Raw genomic sequence first — 6,544 nt, forward strand, 5'->3', positions numbered from 1 at the left:
AGAATAGGAGCGCCTGGGTGGCTCAGTTGGTTAAGCAGGTCATGATTCTGGGGTCCTGAGCTCAAGCCTCGAACTGGGCTCCCTGCTCAGTGGGAAGCCGGCTTCTCTGTCTCCCACTACTCCACTTGTGTCCCCTCTCTCTCGCTGCCTCTCTCATTATGTGTACCATTACCCTACTATTTAACACTTTATTTGTCAATGAAATTAGAAAAATGCAGGAAATCTAGGGTTTAATAACTGTAAAGACAGAAGGAAAACTAACTCTGTTTACAGATTCTATTTTCAGGATGTGTAACTGAAAATAAAAAGAATTAACAGAAAAACTTATGAGCAATGAAAATACTGTGTATAGTATAGCACTATATAAAATTACCATGAAGTATGTCAACTGTATTTCAATAATAAAAAAATTAACATAAGTCAAGAGACTTTGAATACGTAAACAGTTTTTTAAAAATACCATTATTTATAGAAGAGGATACATTTTTCAATAGCAATGAAAAAGAGAAAATATCCTTTCTGACACATCCATGGCCTGCTTGGTTGGTGATACTAGGGCCAGAAGATGGGCTATTTGGCCAGTATGGGAGGAATATTAGTTGTATACCTGGGAGCTGAAGAAGTAAACATATTGAAGATAATGGGAATCATGCTTCACAACTGTTGGAGAACAGGGCTATAGGTACAGAAAGGAGGAAGTCTGTAATAAATTGTATTCTGATGGATTGAAATAAGAGGTATCAGTGTGAATTCACTTGTTAATATAGATAGATGGCTAGAGAGATACAGATAGATACAGAAATAGACAAATGAGTATATGTGTTATATGCACATACATGCATTTCCTAGCTCTGTCCTTTGAGAGGATCTAAAATAATTTTTTGAAGCAGACTTTAGCACCAGATCTTATTTTGTGAATTCTGAGTTTTAGTTCCTAACTTCTTAATTACTCACAATAGAAGGAATCCAGGGCTTCTTAGAAAAATGACTGATTCTACAGCAGGAAAACACAAAATGGACCTAGAACATCTTATGCCCCAAATAAGAAAGTGCTCCAGGAATGAGAGGTACATGTCAAAAGGACACAGGACAGGTCTCCACTGGCCAAACCTAAGGCTATGTGAGCATTTAAAAAAAACAATAGCAAGAAAAGCAGGAACAAATAATCATAGTGAATGAAATAGGATTTCATACTAACATGAATAACTAAATAAGGGAGAAAGTAAAGTCCTACCTTTCAGCAGAATTGCTAATTAGTATAAAATACTTATTAATTATTACCTTTAGAGTGGAGAAGACCTGCGGACACTATTTTACAAGTGTTATAGATAGATATAAGCTACTTTAATCAAGTTAATATCACCAGCAATGGGATAAATTGAATTATGTGCCTCCTGATATGGTGCACAGAAAAAAGCATAGCACCATTTCTGTGATATTCCCGAGAAAGATATGTAACCTGATTCAAATCAAGGAACAACATACAAACCCAAATTGGCCAGTGTAGTTCAAAACTATCAAGGAGAGACTGAGAAGGACATGACAATCCAATAGAACACATAATCTTGAATAGGATTATGGTCCCATAAAGGACATTATTAGGACAGTTGGCAAAATTTGAATGAAGTCTCTGGATTAGACGCTCGTGTCATAATCAATTTCTTGATTTCCATGGTTATACTGCAGTTATGTTAGAGTGTGTCCTTGTTTTTAGGAAATACTTGCCGAGATGCTAAAAGGGTAATGAGGTGTCCATGTCTGTAACTTACTCTCAATTGGTTCAGAATAAAAAACAATTGTTTCAGAATAAAGAGAATGATACAGTAAATGTGATCAAATTTAACAATTGGGGGAATGTTAGTTGAAGAGAATTTGGGAGGCTTTTGTGTCATTCTTGCAATTTTTCTGTAAGTTAAAATTATTTCAAAATAAAACAATTAAAACAAAGGGGAAAATGTAGGTGTAAGTTTAATAAAATGTGCAAAATCTTTATGGGGAAGACTTTAAAACACTTAACATAAGAGGCATCCAACAAAATGAAGACTTACTACAAAGGTGGCTATTCTTCCTAAATTAACTTATAATATTAAAATGATTCCAAATTTCAATATATGTGTGTGTTTATCTCCAACTGAAAATCAGACAAGCTGACTGTAAAATTTATATAAAAAATTTAAAAAAAAACAAAAAGAACCAGAAAAATTCAGAAATAGATAAGCAATAAGGAAGAACTAACCCCTCTAAACGTTAATATCTAGTATAAAATCTAAGTAATAAAAATATTGTGGTATGATGTGTGAATACACAGATCATTCAAACAGAAAGAATGTCCAAACACCTATGGGAATTTGGTACACGATAAAGATGGTTTTTTAAATCTGTGGAGAAAAGATGGACTTTTCAATGAAATTATGTTGGGACACCTATGTGGCCAACTGAAACCAAAATTAGACTAGATCTCACAACAAACAGATACATTTTCAATGAGTCAAAGATTTAGAGTGAAAAATGAATTGAGGAGAACTATGGGGTGGTAGGGGCGGGATGAGTAAATTCCTTTATAACATTAGAATGAGAAAGTCTTTCCAAAGTCATGAAAGGAATAGATGGTATTCTTAACTACAAAAAGAAGGAACATAGCTACATGGGAAAAAATCAACAATATAGATAAGGTCAAAAGAGAAATAACAAACTGGGGGAAAAATATTTGTACTTCAAATCACGGCAAAGAGCTAATCTCCCTAACATAAAAGAAGTGATTAGAATTTGATAAGAAAAAAATAAAAGATGAACAATCAGTTCACAGAAATAGGAACATGAATAGTCCTTAAACATATGAGAATTCCTAATTAAAGTTACTCTGAGATACCATTTTCTGTTACAGAAATTGAAAATAGATCACTATAATGTAAAAAATTGGCAAATATCGTTGTTGAGGCATAGGGAACTAGGTCCTCTTAGCTATTGCTAATGGAAGTATAAATTGCAATAAACTATGGAAAGTAATTTGGTTACATGTATTAAAATTACCAAATCATTTCCCTATGATCCACTAATCTTACTCCTGGAAATGTATCCTGTTGATATACTCATAGATATATGAACAAGCTTATTCATTATAGGATTTTTATAATAGCAAAAGATTAGAAGCAAGTCAAGCCCTTTTCAATAAGAGCTGGTTAGATTATGATACATCCATATACTAAAACACTCTGCTTGGGAACAAAAAGAATAAACCTTTTACTGTTACTGAGAAATCTGCATAATGTATTTTTAAATTCAAAGCAGGGTATAAGACACTAACAAAGGCAATATGGCATGCTATGCTTCCTTTTGTGAAAGAAAGAAGGAAAATAAGAATACATTTTCATATTTCTTTGTAATTATTTAAGAACTCTAGAAGGAAAAACAAAATAAAAGTTATTCTCTGTGGCAGGAAAAGAGATGGATGGAGCAAGAATGGTAATGAGAGCTTTTGCTGTGTATCCATTCTATTAATTTAATATTTGAACCATATGAACGCGTTGCCTATTCAAAAATAGTACCACTTAATAGTAACAATGTTTAAAAATAAAGTCAAACAAGTTGCCTTAAACCACCTTGAATCCTCTCACCTAATTGCTCCCTTCATCCAGCTTCCCTTGAGCCAATGAAATCATGGTAAACATGCTTTTAAGTGTGCCAGGAAATTCATTTCTTTCTGACCTTTCTCAGATTCAAAGCAGAGAGCAGCTTCCAGGGCCACGGCCTCTGAAGGAAAAAGACTAAAGCTCACCCAGGTGAAGTTACATCCTCTGGTAAACATTCTCAACACACTCTGCATCTCCACAGCATCCACCACTCTTATAATTACTATCTTTATGGCTCAGAAGAATCATCAACATCAGAGCTAAACTCTATTGAGAGCATTATGTATCAGGAACTGTAAAGTGCTTTACATAGATATCAAATTAAATCCTCACAACTACTCTTAACATATTTACTATTATTATTTTCTATATTTACTGCTATTTTCTTGTTAAATATTGAGGAGACAGACACAGAGAGATTAAGAACTTACCTAGGGTCATACAGCTAAAGGACAGGGCCAGAACCCATATCCTTAACCATTTCAATCCAGCACCTGGGATGGCGGTAGGGGCAGGAAATACCCTACTCTTCGTGTCATTATCTCAAATGTTTCAACAATTTGTTTTATCTAATTCACAGAAATCAACCAAGAAAATTACTATTTAAGGCATTACTTTGTACAAATAGTAGAACAGTGCAATTGAGGATAATCTTTATTTTTATTTATTTATTTATTTTTTAAAGATTTTATCTATCTATTCGACAGAGAAAGAGACCACAAACAGGCAGAGAGACAGACAGAGAGAGAGATGAGGAAAAGCAGGCTCCCCGCTGAGCAGAGAGCCCCATGCAGGACTCGATCCCAGGCCCCCGGGATCACGACCCGAGCGGAAGGCAGAGGCCCAACCCACTGAGCCACCCAGGCGCCCCTGAGGATAATTTTTAAAAGAAACAGAAAAGACATCTAGAAGTATATGGTGCTCAAGGTTGAGAAAAAGAAAAAAATGGTTATAGTCTGTACTTATTCCTTTCCTTCACATAAATCTGCTCCTAAAAATCATTCTTACCCATGTATTCACATATTCAGCAAGGCTATATTTCATCATCCAAAATATCCTGGCAGGCACTGCATGAGAAAACCCAGGCACAAAGACAGACCCAGGATTTGATATTATGTTCCAGCTGAAGAGGTCATGTAATACTATATTTAAATTAAGATTTTTGTGGATACTGACTTCATTATTGGTATATTAAACACATTTCCAAAATTTAAAACTGCCTGACCATCCTGGATATTTTGGAACTTCCAATGAATGATAAAGGGCAAAACATACTCATTTATCTCTCTCTTCTCCTTCCTAGAGTAACGAATTGACAGCCAATGAATTTTTTAAAGAATGAGTTCATAAGGGCAAAGAGAATGAGAGAACAAATTACAGAAACAAAATCTTGGAATCTGGAAAGTTCAGTATGCCCCAGAAAGCTTAATCCTGAGCCATTATTAGAGGAAACTGAGATACTACCTGAGTTGTAGCATAGAATGCCCAAAGGTCTTTGCACTGGTTGTTTAAGTTCACAGAATCTGGCAACTGAGCTAATACTCTGTAGGCAAAGAAATATGAATAGTCCAGGAAATATGATTAATCCAACAGTGGAGGTTCCCCAGTAAAACAGCCAGAATAACCTATGGTCAGACTTTCATTCTTAATGGTCCATCCACATGTACAGAGTCACCAGACAGCTTTTTGGTGCCCTACTATTAAATAGGAGAAGATAGTTCAGCATTTTTTTTTTTTTTTTGAAGCTCAACTTATTTTTAAAGAGAGTCTTGAATATAAAAGAGTAAGATAAAAAAACCTTAACCATCCTCAATAACATATATATAAAAGTAGCTATCAGCAACATTTTAAAAAAATAGGGTTTTATTTAAAAAAAAAAAAAACCTGGAAAATAGTAAAGAGCTCTTGGAAGTTAAAACTATGTTAACATAAATGAAAAATTCACTAGAAAAACTGATACACAAAGATAAGTAAATCTTTCAGAAAATACAGAAAAACAGATTAAAAATAGAAAAACAAGACAAGGGAGGGTCAGCCTGGAAAGTCTAATATCCAAACAATAGACATCGCAAGAAGAGAAAATATGGAAAAGAGGAGAAGATTACCAACACACAATTTAGGAAACAAAAGTTTCCAGATTGAAAAGATGCAGGATTGACTGCCAATACAAGTGAAAACAAACTACACAAAGGCATATTACCATAGAATTTGAGAACAGTAAGAGCAATTAGAAAGTTCTAAAAGTCCCCCCAACACACACACACACACAAATCACATACAAAAGATAAGGATCCTAAAAGATAACAGAGGCTGCCACCTCCAAACTTCTGACGGAAAACCATTTCCAACTTGGAAATCTATACCCAGCCAAAATATCGAGTGACTGTGCATCTGACTGAAATCCTTTCCAGGCAAGCAAGACCTCAAAAATTTATGCCTGTGTACCCTTTCTCAGGAAACTACTCAAGGAGGTATCCCACCAAAGCACAAGTATAAACCAAAAAAGAAAATATGGGATCCAAGAAACAGTTACAGCCCAATAGACAAAGGGAATCTCCAAAGATGGTGGTGACTGAAAATCACAAGCTGTTTTGGGATGCAGTGATGCAGATTAGAGCAGATCCCAGACTCAAGAAGATGAAACTAATGAGTATCTGAAAGAACAGTTCCATAGTTTGAGGAGAGTTTGGGGTTAACTGATGAGTATGGAGAAAACAAAGCAAATGAAATAAGAAATTTATTAACACAGGTAGTTGGGCAATACAAGAAAAGCAAATACGGCATAACAAATGGTTCAATTCAAAATAGCCTTATGTAGCTATAATAATGCAACAGTCTATGTTGATCTAACAGAAGTTACAACGATAAAGGAAGGGCTGGTGGAGGGGAATTGGGGAAAACACGAAATCCTGATC

This window comes from Mustela lutreola, chromosome 3, assembly GCF_030435805.1.
Source record: "Mustela lutreola isolate mMusLut2 chromosome 3, mMusLut2.pri, whole genome shotgun sequence".
NCBI classification, from domain to species: domain Eukaryota; kingdom Metazoa; phylum Chordata; class Mammalia; order Carnivora; family Mustelidae; genus Mustela; species Mustela lutreola.